Genomic DNA, 20,977 nt, shown 5'->3' with positions numbered 1-20,977 from the left:
CTAAGATCTTGGGCACCAAATTCTAATCTGGGACAACCGTTAGGATTAACATCTAACTACACCTGCCTAAAACGTATTACATAAGTGTTTTTCACCGTGGAAATCTATTGTAGAAGTGTGAGGGGTGGGAGATTCCTATTTTAAAGTGATCTGGAGGCAATTTATATCCTGGACCATAACTACACCAACTCTGCTTACATGGGTTACATGCCCAGTTGCAATCAATGGCAGTCAAAAATAAACAAGGCCAATGTGGCAAGGTGTCTTGTGGTACCTTAAAGACTAACACATTTATTAAGGCATAAGCTTTGATTGAGTAGAGTCCATCAGGTGCATGAAATGAAATATGTACTTGGGAGGTATATATACACATTGAGGGTGGGAGGAATTGTAGGGAGTAAGGTAATGTAAATGCAAACAATACAGACAGTGGCAATTCTATTCAAGTAAAAGAGTTCTCATTTTGCATACACGCTGTGTCCCTTGTGATGCTTTGAAACCAGAGACGCCAAAATGAAGAGGGTAGAGGGGGCTAATGTCACCCTAAGATTGAAGCGGGGGGAGGGACTGACTTCCATTGGGATGATAATCAGACAAACTGACAGTGGAACGGTCTCCCTCGGAAGGTTCTAGCCTCTCCTTCCTTGGAGGTTTTTAAGCAGAGGTTGGATGGCCACCTGTCAAGGATGCTTTAGCTGAGGTTCCTGCAATGCAGGGGGCTGGACTTGATGTCCCTTGGGGTCCCCTCCAACCCTATGATTCTAACCCACTTGCTGTTACAATTAAGGCTAATTGATAGAGGTGAGGGAGAGATGCAGCTCTGTGACGCAGCAATTGAATGCAGTTACTTGGCTTGGGAGCAGAGCTTAGCAGTGGAGGAAGGAGCCAAGCTGAGCTGAGAGCTAAGGAGAGAGGCAGACAAAGTTGAGGTTGAGAGTGAAGAGGATGAGCCCTTGACAGTGAGTTTCTAGTTCTTCTGCCTGTTCTATGATACTCATTGATGGTGTCTTCAGTACAGCTGAGATCCTTTTTCAATTTAATATTTAACATTGGACATTTCTGAGCCCCATTCGCACCTCAAGACACTTCTGGAGTGCCTGTATGCAACATACATGACAATGTATCTTAGTAAAGGTAAAGGGACCCCTGAACGTTCGGTCCAGTTGCAGACGACTCTGGGGTTGCGGCGCTCATCTGGTTTTATTGGCCGAGGGAGCCGGCGTACAGCTTCCGGGTCATGTGACTAGCATGACTAAGCTGCTTCTGGTGAACCAGAGCAGCGCACGGAAACGCCGTTTACCTTCCTGCCAGAGCGGTACCTATTTATCTACTTGCACTTTGACGTGCTTTCGAACTACTAGGTTGGCAGGAGCAGGGACCGAGCAATGGGAGCTCACCCCATTGAGGGGATTCAAACCGCCGACCTTCTGATCAGCAAGCCCTAGGCTCTGTGGTTTAGACCACAGCGCCACCCACATCCCTGTATACAACATACATACATGACAATGTGTCTTAGAGGCATGCAAATCAGCATGTAGAAACATCTTCCCTGCTATAAAAAAGATTCTTTGGATTTAACTGGTCTTTGAGAGGGAAAACTCTTCTGTCAGAAGATTAAAAAATGTGTCAGACACAGCTTTACCTGCAATTTTGTACAAACTGCAGAGTAGTCAAGTTCTTTTTTATGTGGCGCTCTTTCCCTTTCCAAAGCATTACTAGAAAATTAAACTCATGAAGCATGCAAAACAGAGAGAGAGAGAGAGAACGAGTGAATGTGCCATTTCAAGTACAGGAGCCCTCAGTATGAAAAGCTGCTACCTTAGAACTTTTATGATACTGCTTCCCTCCCAGAAAGAAAGAAAAGCTACACACACCATGTTTTTCTAAACCTCCGTATACAGAAAATGTTATTCTGGTGGCTGCTGTTGTACAAGAGGCCTCCCAGCCATCACGCCCCCTTATCTACAATTTTTGTGTCAGGAAATATAAATTGTCAGAGGTCCCTTATATTTTAAAACCACTTTCTCCTTTCCTATTCTATTCTCATTTCTCACTCTGGAGCCTGACCGTTCCATGTTGCTTTCTATCTTTGAAAATAATTCTATCAAAATTAGCAAATGGCCTACAAAACAAAATTACACAGTTGCCAATAGTGACAGACACTACAACTCATGCCGCCGTCTCTCTCTCTCCCCCCCCCCCCGTAACTTTTCAGTGGCTTATTTTTCTCAAAGCAACTTAGCAGGGATGAAGCATTTTTGATGGCTTAAGAGGCATCTTCCCTAGGTCTCCTCCTTATCTATTTTCACAGAGTGGAAAAGGAGGAGAAAAAAGCTTTCTTGCTTGGAATTACAGAGTCCATAACATAATCTTCTGTGCACTGTACTTAAATGAAAATCAATAAAAGTTCAGGCCATAACTCTCCATTCTCGTTTTGTAAAGTCAGCCACCAAAAGCCTTCAACATTTAGCCTGTTTGTCAGTGTGTGGCCGACCCACAGTGTGACTGACATTGGAAGTGTGTCTTTTTTAAAAACATGACGACACCTAGCTAAGTGAACAGAGAAAAAGACAGTGCAGGCTGGGAAATGAGAGAAGGGACACACGAGAGCATAAACAGAATGGTATCATTCAGAAGATATGTGATGTTTGCTCTTCCCTCACAAAACGATCAAGGAGAAAAATGTTTAGTCCATCACACTGCCTCTCTTTAATGCTCACTATTAGTGCTGAGAAACTGCTTACTGCTCACAGCACACCAGCAACAGATTTCTCTCAATAAGAGATTTTTCTTCTCTCTATGTTTATTGCTCTTTATTTAGTTGCTCCTTGCTTCTTCTTCCCCCGCCCCCATTAAAGCCTGCTTCATTCAGCCTTTTGAAATTGGGATTGGTCTGTGTATCAAAAGATGGCTCTATCAGGGCTGACATTTTGTAGCTCCTGAGGCAGAAGAGCAAGTGTATCTCCTCTCTCCAACTTTGAAGGCACACACTACCCAAGACTCGCCAAGTTACTTGGGCACCTGAGGCAGATAACCCCACAAGTGCTGCTTCCTTGGGAGTTAAAATGCATCAATATAAAAGAAAAAGAAAACAGTATGATGCCCAGAATCGGCTGCCTTACTATGCCTTTCGGTAGGGCTGGCTGTGTGCTTTATAAAAAAGGTCAAGGGACCCCTGACTATTAGGTCCAGTTAATAATAATAATAATAATAATAAATTTTATTTATATCCCGCCCTCCCCAGCCGAAGCCGGGCTCAGGGCGGCTAACAACAATAAAACTAGTTCAACATTCTAAAACATTCATTATAACATTAATTAAATCAAATTAAAATCAAATTAATGGCAACCATCAAGCAAATTTTTGTGCAGATTGCCAGAGGAGGGGGTCAGGCTGCGCCCTGACAAAAGGCCTGGTGGAACAGCTCTGTCTTGCAGGCCCTGCGGAAGGATGCCAGGTCCTGCAGGGCTCTAGTCTCTTGTGACAGAGCGTTCCACCAGATTGGAGCCGCGGCCGAGAAGGCCCTGGCTCTAGTTGAGGCCAGCCTAACCTCTCTGAGGCCTGGGATCTTTAGGGTGTTTTTATTTGCAGACCGTAAATTTCTCTGTGGGACATACCAGGAGAGGCGGTCCCGTAGGTACGAGGGTCCTAGGCCGTATAGGGCTTTAAAGGTTAAAACCAGCACCTTAAACCTGATCCTGTACTCCACCGGGAGCCAGTGCAGCTGGTACAGCACCGGATGGATATGATCTCGCAGCGAAGACCCCGTAAGGAGTCTCGCTGCAGCATTCTGCACCCGCTGGAGTTTCTGGGTCAGTCTCAAGGGCAGCCCCACGTAGAGCGAGTTACAATAATCCAGTCTGGAGGTGACCGTCGCATGGATCACAGTGGCTAGGTCAGGGCGAGAGAGATAAGGAGCCAACTGCTTAGCCTGGCGGAGATGAAAAAATGCCGCCTTTGTTATAGCTGTAATCTGCGCCTCCATAGAGAGGGAGGTATCGAAGATTACACCCAAGCTCTTCACGGATGATGCTGGCACTAATTGCACCCCCGCAAGAGACGGGAGTTGCCCCCTCAATCCCATATCGCTCCGTCCCAGCCAGAGGACCTCTGTCTTCGAAGGATTTAACTTCAACCGGCTCCCACGTAACCATCCAGCCACAGCCGACTCTGGGGTTGCGGCGCTCATCTCGCTTTATTGGCCGAGGGAGCCGGCGTACAGCTTCCGGGTCATGTGGCCAGCATGACTAAGCCGCTCCTGGCGAACCAGAGCAGCGCACAGAAATGGCGTTTACCTTCCCGCTGGAGTGGTACCTATTTATCTACTTGCACTTTGACATGCTTTTGAACTGCTAGGTTGGCAGGAGCTGGGACTGAGCAACGGGAGCTCACCCCGTCACGGGGATTCAAACCGCTGACCTTCTGATCAGCAAGTCCTAGGCTCTGTGGTTTAACCCACAGAGCCACCTGCATCCCTTGCATGCGCTTTATACACCAGCCCAAAACATTTGCACCATTACATATCTTCAGTGCCACAGCTACTCGATGCACCCAGTTGGGAGTTCAAAGATTCATGCCACCCTTTTTTCAATGGGGAACACAAATCAATGTACACACTAAGATTTGCTTACTTTAATGAAGACAGAAAGCTTTTCAGGGATGAGCGCCCACCTCAGAATCTATTCACTGATCTGCTGAACAAGCAGCCTAACACTTAGCACCATGCCATTATTTTATTTTGAAAATTTCTAAACTGAGACTTCATCCAAAGCATCAGTTCTGACGAGTTGTTTAAAAATCTAATATCAATACAATACCAAATACCATTCTAAAATATAGACGCACTTTTATTCTCACAGGACTGAATGTATTGCCCTCGGCTGTACTCGAGGGACGGTTCCAACAGATTCCACATGAAAAACGCTTATGTTCCTGTGGAGATGGCAGTGCCAAATCGGTGGCGCATGCCCTTCTGGCTTGCACTCTTTATAAAGACTTGAGGAATGAGATTATCACCCCTCTTTTATTGTCCCTTCCGGGTTGCCCAACCACTGCCACAGTGTGCTTTCTCTTGGCAGATCAAGATGAGCAGGTGACAGCAAAGGATGCAAGGTTTTCAGCTGGGGCAATCAGAGTAAGATCCGCCATTTGACTATTGTTTCAAAACCCCAAAATGTATTTTATATAATTGACTTTTTATTTCTATTCTTTGTATATTGTATTGTTGTTTTATTGCTATGGCCAGTGGCTGACGCAAATAAAGATTAATTCAAACACAAAAAACCCTTCTCAATGTATAATATAGTAACAATATTTGAGAAATAATAAACCAAAACTATTCAATAAACTAAGACAGTTTAATAGTTTTTTTTTTAAAAAAAACCCGGAAACATGAAAAAGAAACACTTTAACCTGGTACTGAAAATAATACAGCCTTACTTCCTTTGGGTTAAACCACAGAGCCTAGGGCTTGCCAATCAGAAGGTCGGTGGTTCGAATCCCCGCAACGGGGTGAGCTCCCATTTTTTGGTCCCTGCTCCTGCAATTCGAAAGCACATCAAAGTGGTAGTAGATAAATAGGTACCGCTCCGGCAGGAAGGTAAACGGTGTTTCCGTGCGCTGCTCTGGTTCGCCAGAAGCGGTTTAGTCATGCTGGCCACATGACCCGGAAGCTGTACGCCGGCTCCCTCGGCCAATAAAGCGAGATGAGCGCCGCAACCCCAGAGTCAGCCACGACTGGACCTAATGGTCAGGGGTCCCTTTACCTTTTGCTTCCTTTGAGAGGTTATTTCAAAGCTGTGGCACCACCACTAAAAAGTCTTCTGCTTTGTGGATGCATAATGCTCCTCTCCTACAGAGAGAACTTGGAAAAAGGCCTCATCTGAAGACCTTCATGTATGGACAAGTTACTTTTTTTCTTTTAGTAAGTTAATGCATTTTTACACTACTCCTCATCCAGCAAAGTCCCCTGCAGGGCAGCTCACACAAGATTAATAAGAATAATAGCTTAGATGAGAACAGTAGAAAGTGCATGCCATCTTGAAGTGGCCTGTTTAATGGGGTAGTGATAATGACAGATTGCTTCACCTTTCTGCTTCTTCCTCTTCATCTCACTTCTAATGGCTTCAGGAAGGAGAGGAAAGGAGTGGCCCAGTCCAAGCTGAAGAACCAGCAACTGGCTGACATCGTGATGCTGTCAGCTGGCAACTGTGGCTTCTTCTCTCCTACTCTAATCTGTTAACTGATTCTAACCCAGGCTTCCTCAAACTTGACCCTCCAGATGTTTTGAGACTACAATTCTCATCATCCCTGACCACTGGTCCTGCTAGCTAGGGATCATGGGAGTTGTAGGCCAAAAACATCTGGAGGGCAGAGTTTGAGGAAGCCTGGGTTAGAATTCTAACCTGTTCTAACCTGTCTCCCTTTCAACCCATTAACTCAATATTTGGCCTGGTTTAAGGGGTGGGTCATGATGACATTTACAGTCCTAAGCATCTATGGCAGGCATGGCCAAACTTGGCCCTCCAGCTGTTTTGGGACTACAACTCCCATCATCCCTAGCTAACAGGACCAGTGGTCAGGGATGATGGGAATTGTAGTCCCAAAACAGCTGGAGGGCCAAGTTTGGCCATGCCTGATATGGGAACATCTGCTCCCCTCTCTTGAACAACTGCTGTAAACCTGAAGGCCCTTGAATTAGGGTTGTTTGGTCCAAACGAATAAGGTATTTGACATCTGTTGAGAACCTGCTGCATTCTTGGAATTCAGAAGCAAATATTTAATTTCAACTATGTAGAAACCTACTGGGTTTATTTATTTATCAACAAGTTCGTTGATTTGAGGGGGGTGAATGTTGAGCTGCAAAGCACATGATTTGTATGCAGAAGAGTCCAGGTTCATTCCTCAGCATCTCTACACAAAAAGGTTCAGGTGGCAGGGGATGGAAAAAACCTCTGCCTTAGACTCTTGAGGGCCACTTTTTATCAGAGTAGGCAATACTTGGTTAGATGGGTAATTCTGCCTGGTAGAAAGCTAAGAATAGCCCAAGTTGCCTGACAGTATTGGGGGGTATATATGGTGGAAATGAATGTTCAGGTTTCATTTTAAAATCAAGCCTCTAGCTCTTTTGTCTGTGGAGATAGAAAGGAAAGTGTGTCGGGGGTATTGTAGAACCCAATTGCTCACTAGGAATGAAATGGCAAGCTACCTGCATTTATATGCCCTGGCTGTTCTGCAATGATTTCCCAAACCCTTAAGCCCTCTCACCACAACATTTTAGGCCACAGGTGAAAGCATTCTATTTTCTGTATGGAAAAATGTTTGGACACAAGAGACTTCACTTTTTTAGATGATAATATTAAGGAGACAGTTTTCAAGGTTATTAGGGCTCAACTAGACGTGACATGGAAGGGGGAGTCTATGTGGGCTTATATTTTTATTTCAAAGCAGCTGCATGGGTTGCTAATTTTATGGAGGAAGCCGCACTGGGAAGTGGTGAAGGAATTGTTTAGCTCTCTTGTGCCTTGTCTCCAATTTAAATTACTTTACTAAGGCTTCAATTAGGTCTACAAGGGGCAAAACTTACAGATGCTGTACCTGTCCTTAGTGGACAGTACTTAAACCCAGAAAAAAAAATTAATAATAAGCAGGGATGGAAGAGAATTTTGTTCAGACTGCATTTTTAAGGGAAATGATCTAATTTGCATTTTATAAATGAATACATGGACTGGAACATAATTATCCTTTGAATTTCACACACTCTGAATATTGAGATATGACTGGGGAGAAAAGTACCATAATAAATCACAAAATTATAGGATAAAATACATTTAGAAATGTGTACATTGAGTTAAAATATGTTATTTAATTACATGTTTTGTGATAAACTACACATTTAATTATGAATTTTGGTACAGATTCAACTCACTCATTGATATGAAAAAGGATGGGTTTTTATGAATGGACACATGCAGAACTGACACACAGACAATAAATAGATTGATTCATCGATCCCATTCATAAATCAGAGTATCTTCTGGGATGCCAGTGGTAAGAAGGGTACTTTTCACATATCTGCTGGAGATGATCAATGATTCAAGCCTGAATTCAAAACAAGTATATGAAAACTAAAGCGAAAAACAAAACTAGATGTCAGATTGGAAAATCTTTTTTTAAAACCTGCACATACACACATACATACATACATACATACATACATATTATACCTCTGATGTAATTCTTTCAATGAATCAATGGTTATGAGCATTAGTTCCACAATATGAGCATGCACTCACAAGAAATCAATCAACAATGAGCCAATGCTAATCCTGAAGATTTCCTACTAATATGGAAGCCTTTTCTAGTTTACCCAGAAGTGAATAAGATCTTAAACCTCAGGTGTCTGTATTTACTTTTGTTGTTGTTCTACAGTATGCTGGTAATCCAATTCTACAGTATACCGGTAACTCCAACTGCCCCAATTCCACCGGGACTGCCATGGAAGCAATCATGGTTTCTCACTATGTCCCGCAAATCCTGGTTTTTGCAAGCAGGGCAGAGGGGAATGTGACTGGTGTTGTGGCACCGAGTGCAGGGTTTCTGTGATGGTTCAGCAGGTGCCACCACTATTATGGAAGCAAGAAGCAGAGATGTGCACGAGATTTGGGCATCACTGGGCGCAACTGAAATTTCAGGCACCAAGGTCCGCTACTGATTGGGAAAGGAAGCGAGACTGGTCCCTCCTTCTCTTGCCTCTTACGAGCCCCAGCTCCTCTCCCTGCACCGTTTCTCTCTTGGCTGCAATGCACCTCCTTAGGAGTAAATACCATTAAACTCAGTGCGACTTTCTGCTGAGTAAATGGGTATATTGTCAGGATTATAATAGGGCTTTAAAAAACAACAACAAACCAAGCATCATCAACATCAGCAATTATTACTTTTACCACATCAACTTTGTTGGACTGGTCATGTGTGCTGACGCCTGATGATCGTCTTCCAAAGCAACTGCTCTATTCCAAACTTAAAAATTGAAAGTGTAATGCTGGTGGTCAACAAAAGAGGTTTAAAGACTCTCTCAAGCCAAATCTTTAAAAAATGTACGAACACTGACAACTGAGAAACACTGGCCTGCAAGCACTCCAGTTGGAGAACAGCCTTTACCAAAGGTGTCATGGACTTTGATGATGCTTGAACTCAGGACGCAAGGGAGAAACATGCTAAGAGGAAGGCACACTTGACAAATCCACACCGTGATCAACTCAAGCCCGGAAACCAATGTCCCCACTGTGGAAGGACGTGTAGATCCAGAATTGGCCTCCACAGTTACTTACGGACTCATTGTTAAAACCGTGTTTATGGAAGACAATCTTACTCGGCTATGAGTGATCACCAAAGAGAAGAAGAAGAGAAGAGAAGAGAAGAGAAGAGAAGACTTCTACTACTACCAGCAAATAACAACAAAATGGTTACATTGCAGAATTTTCCTATTCCACTACTTTCTAAAAATGTACAGGATAAATGCTGCAGAATTAACTGTAAGTGACACTGGGGTGCCTGCTGATTTGGAAATGATATTCACAGCAAAGCCCATTTTAATTAATGCTCCAAATTCTTCCCAGATGTTTCAACAAAGGTTCTGACAAGTCCTTGACCATAAAACAGCTTGAATCCCAATGACATTCAAAATTAGGGAATTGGAGTTGCAGCATCCAGACTAGCACTGAGTGATAGAATAGAATCATAGAATAGAATCACAGAGTTGGAAGGGACCCCAAGGGTCATCTAATCAAACCCCCTGCAGCGCAGGAAGTTTTTGCCCAAAGTGGGGGTCAAACCCACAACCTTCAAATTAAGAGGCTCATGTTCTACCACTTAGTTTAGGCATACTGTTTGTTTATGTCATATACTGATATTTTTCTATCTAAAAATAATAATACAGTGGTACCTCGGTTTAAGAACAGTCCTGTTTACAAACTATTCGGTTTACGAACTCTGTAAAATCAGAAGCAGTATTCCGGTTTGCGAACATTACCTCAGTCTATGAACCGTGGAAGGGCACTGGCGGCAGGAGGTCTCACTGGGGAAAGCGTGCCTCAGTTTAAGAACGGATTCGGTTTAAGAACGGACTTCAGGAACGGATTAAGTTCATAAACCAAGGTACCACTGTATCTGTTTAGGAAGTTACACATTTTTACACTCAAGACCTATGTCTCCCCATATAAACCAACCTGGACTCAGCATTCATCCTCTGAGGCCCTTCTTCACGTGTCTCCTGCCTGTAAGGTCCAGAGGGTGGCAACACGAGAACGGGCCTTTTCTGCAGTGGCCCCCCGTTTGTGGAATGCTCTCCCCAGGGAGGTTCATCCAATCACCTTCCTTATCTATGCTTAAGCGCCAGGCAAACACGTTCCTCTTCAACCAGGCCTTTGGCTGATTAATATTCTACAGCTTTTTAAATGTCCCCCCCCCTGGGGGGGTTGTTTTATTTCTTTCTGTTTTAACATTTTATTTGTGTTTTTATCTTGTGAACCAGCCCTCCGTGATCTTTTGATGAAGGGCAGTATATAAATTTAATACATAAATAAAAATGAATATCTGATGCTGCTGCCACAGCTACAATCAAATGATAGAACTAGAGTAAAGGTAAAGGACCCCTGGACGATTACCGTATTTTTCGCTCTATAACACGCAGTTTTTTCCTCCTGGAAAGTAAGCGGAAATGTCTGTGCGTGTTATGGAGCGAATGCCTGCAGATGGCAGGGGAATCCGCTGCAGTTGTGAGCAGTCCATGGCTCTCTTTGAAACTGCAAAGCGGGTGTAAGCAGCTCCTGTCAGCGAGCCGAGCTGGGGAGGAGGGAGAGAAGCAGAGCGGGGTTGGATGGGGTTGGTTACTTTAAAACAACCCCGTGCTCTATGTCCCTCTCTCTTCTCCAGTGAGCTGCTAAGTAGCAGCAAAGCTTTTCAGCCAGCCTAGCCGGGAGGAGGGAGAGAAGCAGATCGGGGTTGGATGGGGTTGGTTGCTTTAAAACAACCCCGTGCTCTATGTCCCTGCCTGCAGTTTTTTGCTGTCCGATTTTGGATCAGCCACTGTAGGGGCTGTGTGTGTGTGTGCTTGAGCTATCGTTCTCCTCCTCCTCCTTCCTGTTCACTCTCCCAGCGCCCCTGCGCTCTCCTGCGACTTTAGGATTGATTTCTGTGTGTGTGTGAGAGAGAGAGGGGGGGATCGTTCTCCTTCTCTTGCTTCCCACTCCCAGCGCCCCTGCCTCTCCTGCAACTTTAGGATTGATACTGTGTGTGTGTGAGAGAGAGAGAGAGGGGGGGTCGTTCTCCTTCTCTTGCTTCCCACTCCCAGTGCCCCTGCGCTCTCCTGCGACTTTAGGATTGATACTATGTGCGTGTGTGAGAGAGAGAGATAGAGAGGGGGGGGGTCGTTCTCCTTCTCTTGCTTCCCACTCCCAGTGCCCCTGCGCTCTGCTGTGACTTTAGGATTGATACTGTGTGTGTGAGAGAGAGGGGGGGGGATCGTTTTCCTTCTCTTGCTTCCCACTCCCAGTGCCTCTGCGCTCTCCTGCGACTTTAGGATTGATTTCTCGGTGTGTGTGTGAGAGAGAGAGGGGGGGATCGTTCTCCTTCTCTTGCTTCCCACTCCCAGTGCCCCTGCCTCTCCTGCAACTTTAGGATTGATACTCTGTGTGTCTGTGTGTGAGAGAGGGATTGTTCTCCTCCTCCTGCTTCCTGTTCACTCCCCCAGCGCCCCTGTGACTTTAGGGCGACTTTAGCATGGATCCACATGGATCCTCAGGATTTTTGCATTGGGCTACGCCAAACTCACCGTCAGATCACATGTCTGTGGCCACAGCATGAACCACAAAAATCATACATCCACTGTTTTGTTTAGAATATTTTTTTCTTGTTTTCCTCCTCTAAAAACTACGTGCGTGTTATGGTCTGGTGCGTGTTATAGAGCGAAAAATACGGTAAGTCCAGTCAAAGGTGACTATGGGGTGCTGCGCTCATCTCGCTTTCAGGCTGAGGAAGCTTGCCGGGACATGTGGCCAGCATGACTAAACTACTTCTGGGGCAACGTGACACCATGATGGAAACCAGAGCGCACGGAAACACCACTTACCTTCCCGCTGCAGTGGTACCTATTTATCTACTTGCACTGGTATGCTTTAGAACTGCTAGGTTGACAGAAGCTGGGACAGAGCAACGGGAGCTCACCCCGTCGCAGGGATTTGAACTGCTGACCTTACAACCAGCAAGCCCAAGAGGCTCAGTGGTTTAGACCACAGCGCCACTCGTGTCCCAGTACTCTTTTAAGACCTTACAGTGATTAGGGGTGGAAACCGCTAATGCAATGCCACAGCCCCAAACCCTACGCACATTAAATGAATGCATCAAACACATATAAAAGGGGCAACTTTATCTCTTTGCATTCTAAAGATAAAATGAATTCCGTAGAGGGGGGCTGGGATACAACTTGACAAACAAATTAAATAAATTAGTTCCCTTCTAAAATAAATTGTGAATGTTATGTAAATAAATACACAAATACGTTCTCCTCTAAAAAGGTCTCCTCTCTTTTCTTCTCTCTCTCCTCTCGCTCATTCAGTCTTTGCTGGCTTTCACTAGGCATTTAAAGGAGCTCCTCTTCTAATTAAGCTTCTCCTGTGGCTTTGGTTTGTTTAAAACTGAACTTCACACAGTGTGACATGTTATTTTCTCAGTCATGCCCACAAGTTAATTAGGGAATGTGTGTGCTATTCTGATATTACCTTCTCTGTTATTTTAATTTAATGTTCAGAAACCTCTGCTGTTTCTACACAAGTGGGCACTCGTATCTCAGCAAACAAGACCCCAGATGTGAACATTTCTGGAAAAACAACAACAACAAATTAACAAACCTGAAGCTCCCCAGCTTTATTCAGAACAAGGTACAAAGCAGGCTTTTTCAATAAAGCAGTGTGTTTTTCTTCAAAAAGAAATCCAGCAAATATCCACAGAAAAGAGATACTGCGTGGCTTTGAGCTACAGAGTCAGTTTTTCTGCAACCAAACAGTCGTCCAGGTCCAGGCTCCATCTTTTCTCCCTCCTCTTTTTTAGAGAACGAAGCAAAGCCTCTGAGTCAGTGAAAAAAGCCTACCGTATATCCATTTACAGGACTTATTCGTAAGTAACGCAAAGCCAAATCTTGGCCAAGCAAGAATATGCAATCCGGTGGGTCAACCAGAGTGAAAATTGCAGCCACTTCACTCCTCCCCAGTCCTGCTGTGGCTACGCTACCTGGAGTTAAGCCATGGCTTGGCTTAGTAATGAAGGCAAATGCAGGTTTCATTGCCACCACCACTAAAATTGGTGCAGTCTTCTGGGGCCAGAAAAATGTGTTTGGGAGCCTAGATCAGGCCCCTGAACTGGGAGTTAGCCACTTTTGGTGTAGACAGTACTGAACCACATGGATGAATGATATAACTCAGTATTAGGCAGCTATGTTTAATATACTCCACTGCCCAACATCCCCACATTGAAGATTGTGTTCTGATGGTTACCTTTCTGAGCTAACGGGGACAACTGTCTCACATAGTGGGACATACTGTGCATGAATGTGTGGGTCAGCCCACTCCCCCAGGTGCCAACAAAATAATGGGCCAAGCCATCCCCTGCATCCTTTCGGCTGATGCTGAGCATGTGCTGGCTGGGGACCAGTGTTATAAACTTGGATACATAAGCTAGGTGCCAAATGGCTTCTTCACCCAGGGTTATAATCGCCAAAAGGAAATGTCTAGTTGCCATTTTGGGGCCAGATGGCTCAAAAGTCATATTTTCCAATTCGACTTTTTGGTTCCTGAATTTCATTCCGAGAGTGAAGATAAAATATCATGGATAGAGGATGTGTTGCTAGTGTGTGAAAACAGCCAAGATTCCCAGACATGCACCTCCATGCACTGGTAAGCTTTAGAGCTGCTTAAGTCTGGCAAGATTTCTTAATCAGGTGCCAACAGTCTATGCCCTAGGACTGCTGCATGCATTTAAAAAGGCAGAATAGAAGCAGAAAGAAACTTCCCTTCCCCAACATCTCTATAATGGGGGAAGCAGTAGGGGGAAGTGCATAGGTGCAGAAACATGGAAGGGACACTGTATGGCAGGGAAAGGGAACTTGTGGCTCTCTGAATGTTACTGGGCTCCACCTTCCAACAACCTCAGCCAGCATGGCTAATGGGAGAATGATGGGAGTTGTAGTCTAACATCCTCTAGAGGGCCAGTTTCCCTACTGTAGTGGTTAGCAGTTATAAACTTAGTTGTGCCACATTCATATATATATATATATATATATATATATGCAGGTTTTGGTGTCTTCGGGTGTCTTCCCGTGTAAGAGTCGGGGTGTCTGTGCGACGTTTCGACGAGGTCTCACTCGTCATCTTCAGGCTGGTGCTTTCGGCTTCTTGTTACTGGAACAAGAAGCCGAAAGCACCAGCCTGAAGATGACCTGCATTCCTGTACCCGTGAAAATCTACGAAAGCATATATATATATATATATATATATATATATATATATATATATTGTGCTATGAAAGCAGTTAATAGGAATTTTGCACATTCTGCAATTCCACAACTATGCATATGGCTCCTGGGTGCAAAACCAACCATCCTGAGAAACTCAGCTTTCTTCCTCTTTCTTCCCCCAGATGTGTGTCCCACTGTGCTCAATGAGGGCTACCTTCCAGCATTTTTATTTTTTAAAAATAGGATTGCAGCCTCGGAAGTATGTGGGGAAACACCTGGCGGCATCTGACAAGCTGGAGTGTTTTAGCAAACTTCCCAAGGGGGCTGCATAATACTAGTGCACAGCTCTTGTCCAGGGCTAGCAGGACCAGAATTATGCAAATGCCAGCAAATCAGTGCAGAACTGTTTAATTACAGCAAATGCTGGCTGAGAACTGTAGATGCTTATGCAGAAGAAATTCTTATTGCCTGTTCAGTGGACCAGACACAGGTGCATAGGATTCCAGGTTTAGGCAAGCTGCAAACTTCAGCCTTTTTTGCAATGGAATTTGGGTTACATTGGTATTGGTACAAAGTTTTCATAGTCTATGAGCACAGAATATACACAGGTTATCATCAGCACTTCTGTAGGGCGCAGCAATTTCAGCTAAATTGTACAGCTGGGGAAACCAGAGCATGAAGAAGTGTATAGAGACATGCTGGAGGTTTCCGTTTGTGTTATTTATAAAGTTAGTTCAGTGGGCTGCTGCATTACACAAAGTATCTGCAGAAGGTTGATAACGGTTATGCTGGGAGGGGTGTTTGTTTTCTTAAAAAATCTGCTTTAATCTTTACCTGCCGGGCAAGACACTGTTTTGATCAGACTGGGTCTCGTTTGTCAATTTTCAGCTGCGTTACCATGGAAACTTCACAAAACATATGGAGTGTAGGCGACGCTACACACCCATCACATTTGGGTAATGGACTGGGGGAGGGCAGTGCCAAAACCTCTTTTGTATTTATTGCCCACCGAAACTAAAGACATTCCTCAAGGGCTTTAAAAGGTTAAGGGGTTTTCCACGGATCTTTCGTAGCCAGTATAATGAGAACCTCTCGCTCAGTATCTCCTTAAGAATCTCTCTGCTCACTTCCCAACAAAGTGACTATCTTTTATTTGCTTCCTCGTTGGGGTTTATTATCGAGAAGCTACTCGTCTAGAGCCTGCTTATATGTCTTCCCACAAAACAGGGATTTAGGCTGGTGCTTCCAGTTCAGCCCTTAAACTTGAGTAGGAGACACACGAATGACTTCATGAACTATCTTTTGGATTTTTCAGAACTGATGACCGGGATAGGCTCCAATGCTTTTTAAAGCTGTAGTCAGCATACAATTATTTACAGTAACTGGAATGGAAACCCCTTTCTGAATTTCAGTAAAGCATGATGTCTTGAAATCCACGAATTATAAGAGGCATTCCTGCAAAAAAATGTGGCAGCACAGAATGCTGTTGTTCATTATGGCAGCCACCCGGTTTGATTTCCCCTCCCTGTATTTCCATTCACAGTCAGTATTCCATGCCCACTGGCACATTCTTTGTTTTGAGTCCCTCCCCTTTTATGGCTTTTCTTTTTTAAAAAAAGTCTGGTATTTCTGCATACTTTCAGTTAACCCCCCCCCCCCAAAAAAAACCCCACCATTGGTGATACATCCCTTCTTATGTGTGAACAGTGCTGTTTTGGCTACATAAGCCATGGCACTCACAGCCTGACCAACAGAGCCAAAGAGAACATTTTCAAAGAACACTTGGCTGCAGCTCTACTATGGAAATATCCAGCTTGGTTTTGAGGAGTCCACAGTTCAAACTGCACTACAGTCTCGTTAAGGCAAGCTATCTCTCCATCTCAATATGGAGTTAAGTCTATCCTCCCAGAGGTGATGTCAGAATAATTTGGATAGTGCATGTAAAGAGATTTCAAACTAATAATAATAATAATAATAGCTCTAGCTTTTGGTTGTTTTTAATTACAAGTCACCTTGAGTTTCCTGGATGACAGGTGGGATATAAATGTAAAAAAAAATCAAATAAATAAACAATTTTATAAACAAACAAACAAGCTATGAGCAGGAATCACCAAAAGAAGCTATTTGGCAAAGATTGAAGCTATAACAAAAGAAACAAGGGAGAAGGGGAAAAGGATACAGTACCCCCCGCTTAAAGTCATGAGCTACATTTTGCATCAGGATATTGGCAGTCCGTCCCACCAACCTCTTTTTCCTAACCTAATAATGCTGCAGATGTGTTTGTTGAGAAAACAGCAATAATGTAGGCATCTAAATATAATCCTTGGAGGCGGCTGCAGGGGTGTGTGGCGATAAATCTGCTTTTGCTGAAAGGCCAGCCTTCATTCTGTTTCTAAAGTAGGTAATAAGTGAAGAGAGTTTTCTGTTAAGTGCAAATGACCTTTAAGATCTAAGATGACTGCAAAATGGTTAATAATGAAATAGAAAGTGGGAAAGCCCTCTATTCTTCCTGACAGTTCATTTCAGGCTTGCAAATGTTTGTTGATTATGTCCAGCCAGCTTAGTGCTCCCCCCCCCCCGTAAGAGGTACTCTCAGCCCATATGACAGAAAAATGCCACCCACGGTTTGCCAATATCATAACACTTCTTTCCTTTATCAGGCAGGCAGGAGAATACATTAGGCAAAACAATTTGCGGGATCTAATCACAGAGTTACGACTACAACACTGAAGTGATTAATCAGATGACTAAAACATTTTGATCAACTCTAAAGGTGCCCTCAATTAATCTGGCATTTGAATAATAATAATAATATAAACTGAAACTTGCAAAATCCATATTGTTGTAATAATTTCCTCCTGTGAGAGAGAAAATAGGACAAGTGTCTTCTAAGATCATCCCTGTAGTGATATATACATGCAAACGCTAAAATGAAAGATAAGGCTCATTTCTTTTGTTTTTTCCTCTCATATGTAAACATAAGAAGAGTGAATCAATTAATTTTTAGAGGTAGCCCTAAAAAGGTTCAGGACCACAATAGCTCAAGGACTGTCTCCCTCCATATGAACCTACCAAGACCCTGAGATCATTCTCGGAGGGCCTTCTTCATGTGCCTCTTCCACGTGAGGTCTAGAGAGTGGCAACATGAGAACAGGCCTTTTCTGCAATGGCTCTCTGTTTGCGGAATGCCCTCCTCAGGGAGGTTTGTCTGCCGCCTTCATAATATATCTTTAGGTGGCAGGACAAAACTTTTCTTTAAGCAGGCCTTTGGCTGAATGACATCTAACACCCTTTAAAATGTGTTGTGGGAAGGGGGATTCCTTTGTTTTTGTTTTTATTGTGCATTTTGTGTCTTTTATGTTGCAATTTTATGTTGTGAACCGCTCTGAGATCTGCAGGTATAGGAATAATAAGAATAAAAATAAAAATAAGTGAAAACCCCACATCTTCAGATAAAGAATTGCCCTGTACACATTTTAAACCAGACTTCCCCAACCTGATACCCTTCAGATGGTTTGAACTACATACCCTTCAGCCCCAACCAACATGCAGCTGATGAGAGTTTTAGGCCGAAGCATCCGGAGGGTATCAGTTTGGGGAAGGATCCCATCGTTCCTGACCATTTACCATAATGTCTAGGGCTGATGGGTACTGGAGTCCTACAACTACTGGAGAACCACAGGTCCCTGTCATAAGACAATATTCAGTCACCTTCCTCCAAGTCCAAAACAATTGCTTAGGTTCACTAGCCTCTTACATTTGAAAAGTGCTATTCCTGTTTAATGCAAGATTAGATTTGATGGTCCAATTTAGTTTTAAACAGTGTTACTGAAAGAGGGGCACGTGAACACGCTATACACTGCCCTATATTCTTGCTGCGTTTCATTATCTTTGCCGCCACTCTGACAACCCAATCCCACACCTGACTTCTAAGCCCATTGCCAATGCTATATTCTTCTCTCCTAAATGAAAACATCTGAAATGTTCTGTCAGGAAGACTTTCTATCATCAGAGAGCTGGAAGGCCTCTCGTGGTTTCCTAGGTACCAGAATTAGCATACACAGGAATTCCCCCATGACAGATATCCACCTCTAGAAGAACAGGATTTGATTAATTATACTAATAATGGCAGTGCAAACTGATTTACCTCACAGACATGAATCAAGTAACCTTGGTAAAACATGGATTGAGGGAAAGGATATGCTAATTGCTCAAGCCAACCCATATGAGTTTCTCTCTCTTTTTTCTCTCTCTCTCATATTAATTGAGGGTCAAAAATCATCATTCAAGACTGCTTGGTAGTGAAATGCAAATGTTGTATGGATGGTAAAAAAACAAAATTTGGCTTTCTTGATCTGTTATAGATATGATGGAGCTCCTTGCAACTTAGCACTGTGATATTTAAGGAGAATGCATCATTTGAGCCCCTTAAAGGAGAAGCAACAAACTCTTTGTTGACATGATAAAAATAGGAACTCCTCAAAAAACAAGCAATGGCTTGGTTCACACTGTCACACATAGCCACTGACAAAACTGTTGTGATGCCTCAGGTGGGCATGTTTCCTCTTTTACCCCCCGGCATGCCACATCATTTTGGGTCATTTTTATGAGTAAAGTGACTAAAGCATCATCGTCATCATCATCCTCCCTCTGGCACTCTTATTGATTCACTAAAACAGGGGTGCCCAAACTTTTTTCAAAGAGGGCTAGATTTGATGAAGTGAACATGTGTGAGGGCTGACCAAAATTGCTGAGCTTTTTTTAGGATTGAAGTTGCTGAGTTTTGGGGGGGATTTTACACCAGGACATATACTGCCACGGGGGCCGGATTAATTCAATCCGTGGGCCGGATTAGGCCCCCAAAACGGACTTTGGACACGCCTGCACTAAAAGCACAGTTTTCCTTTATGTGTGTGTTTCACAAAACATAAGCCATAGTCACTTGTTCTCTCCCCCACTCCCACAAAATGAATACCATTGCCTGATGGGAGAGAAGGGGAAAAGAGGAGAGAGCACATCATTTGCACCCTTTTCCATATCCCCATAGTCTCCCACATGACTGAGACTGAATGTCTGCAGTGGAGAATCTGCTCTCTGTGGGTAGGCTCCCCACACAATTAAAAACCATGATCTTCCAGCAGAGCAGGCTCCCTGCTGCAGAAATTTGACCTCCAACATGAGGGGTCTGCAGGAAGAGCAATGGGGATGTGCAGTCCTTCTTCCTGTTCTGCATACAAATAGGGAACGGTGTGGTCTAAACCACTGAGCCTCTTGGGCTTGCCGATCAGAAGGTTGGCAGTTTGAATCCGTGCGACAGAGTGAGCTCCCATTGCTCTGTCCCAGCTTCTGCAACCTAACAGTTAGAAAGCACACCAGTGCTAGTAGATAAATAGGTACAGCTTCTGCAGGAAGATAAATGGTGTTTCCATGCGCTCTGGCTTCTGTCATGGTGTTCTGTTGCACTATAAGCAGTTTAGTCATGCTGGCCACATGACCCGGAGAGCTGTCTATGGAAAAACACTGGCTCCCTTGGCCTGAGGCGAGATGAGCACTACACCCCATAGTTTTCTTTGATTGGACTTAACCATCCAGGGGTCCTTTAACTTTGCATACAATAGCAATTGCATTGAGGGGTGTGTGTTTGTTAGTTAAGAGGGCTATCGTTTGCCTCCAGAGCACAACTGGAAATTATGCTTTAAGAGAGATTCCAATGCTGGTTTAGAGGCGAACCATCATTTACTCAATTCTGATGTAACAACAAACTCTGGTTTGCACAAGTGAGAAAGTGCAGGAAGTAATCTGCATGCACACATGCTGGGGATTGCATAGGATGTCCTCAGAACATTGAGAAAGGTTGAGAAAGGTTTCTTCTTTTTTCTTGGACTAACAGTAGAATAATACAGGATATTTCTTTTTCTATATTTGGTTGGTGAAGCCTACCTATCTCATCATCTCGAGAGTTTGCGTGTCTGGTTGAGCGAAGGAGTGCCAGACACTTTTACCTCTTTCATTCCTAAGTATCTATGCCATCCTTTTTTTGCCCATGCATCAACCTCTTCCCTCCATTACTAACCTTGCGATGAATTAAAAGCACACAACCCCAGCATTATCCCCTCCTAGGTCTGTTGTTAGCCATTCCCTTCCTTTTACAGAAACACCTCTTTTCCCTCTCTACTCCTCCATTTTAAAAGAGCTAAATGACAAAGCTCGGATTTAAAATCCTCTCCCCTCCCCTATTCCTTTTCAAAGATGGTCATACATAATTGGCACCCCATGTATCTTTCCATACATGTGGGTGTCCTGCTTTGGTAACAGGGAGTGGTTTGCGCAACTTTTATTTTAATGGTAGAACAGCAATCCTCATTGTAGAAACGGAAGAAAAGCCGTTGTAACAGCCTACACAAAACACAGTCTTCTATGGGGCAAACTAGACATGGTTCAAAGCAAATCACATGCTGCTGTGTCATTAAA

The 20,977-nt window shown here is 43.8% G+C and overlaps 1 protein-coding gene across 1 annotated transcript in view; it reads right to left on the bottom strand.

Annotated features, from left to right (window-relative positions):
• The window catches only part of PLXDC2 (plexin domain containing 2), a 241,551-nt gene that overhangs the window by 71,327 nt on the left and 149,247 nt on the right, over positions 1 to 20,977 (bottom strand). The window lies entirely within an intron of this gene.

This window comes from Podarcis vaucheri (genome assembly GCF_965113315.1).
Source record: "Podarcis vaucheri genome assembly, chromosome: 12".
Lineage (NCBI taxonomy): Eukaryota > Metazoa > Chordata > Lepidosauria > Squamata > Lacertidae > Podarcis > Podarcis vaucheri.
This window is presented reverse-complemented; position numbering and strand designations above follow the sequence as displayed.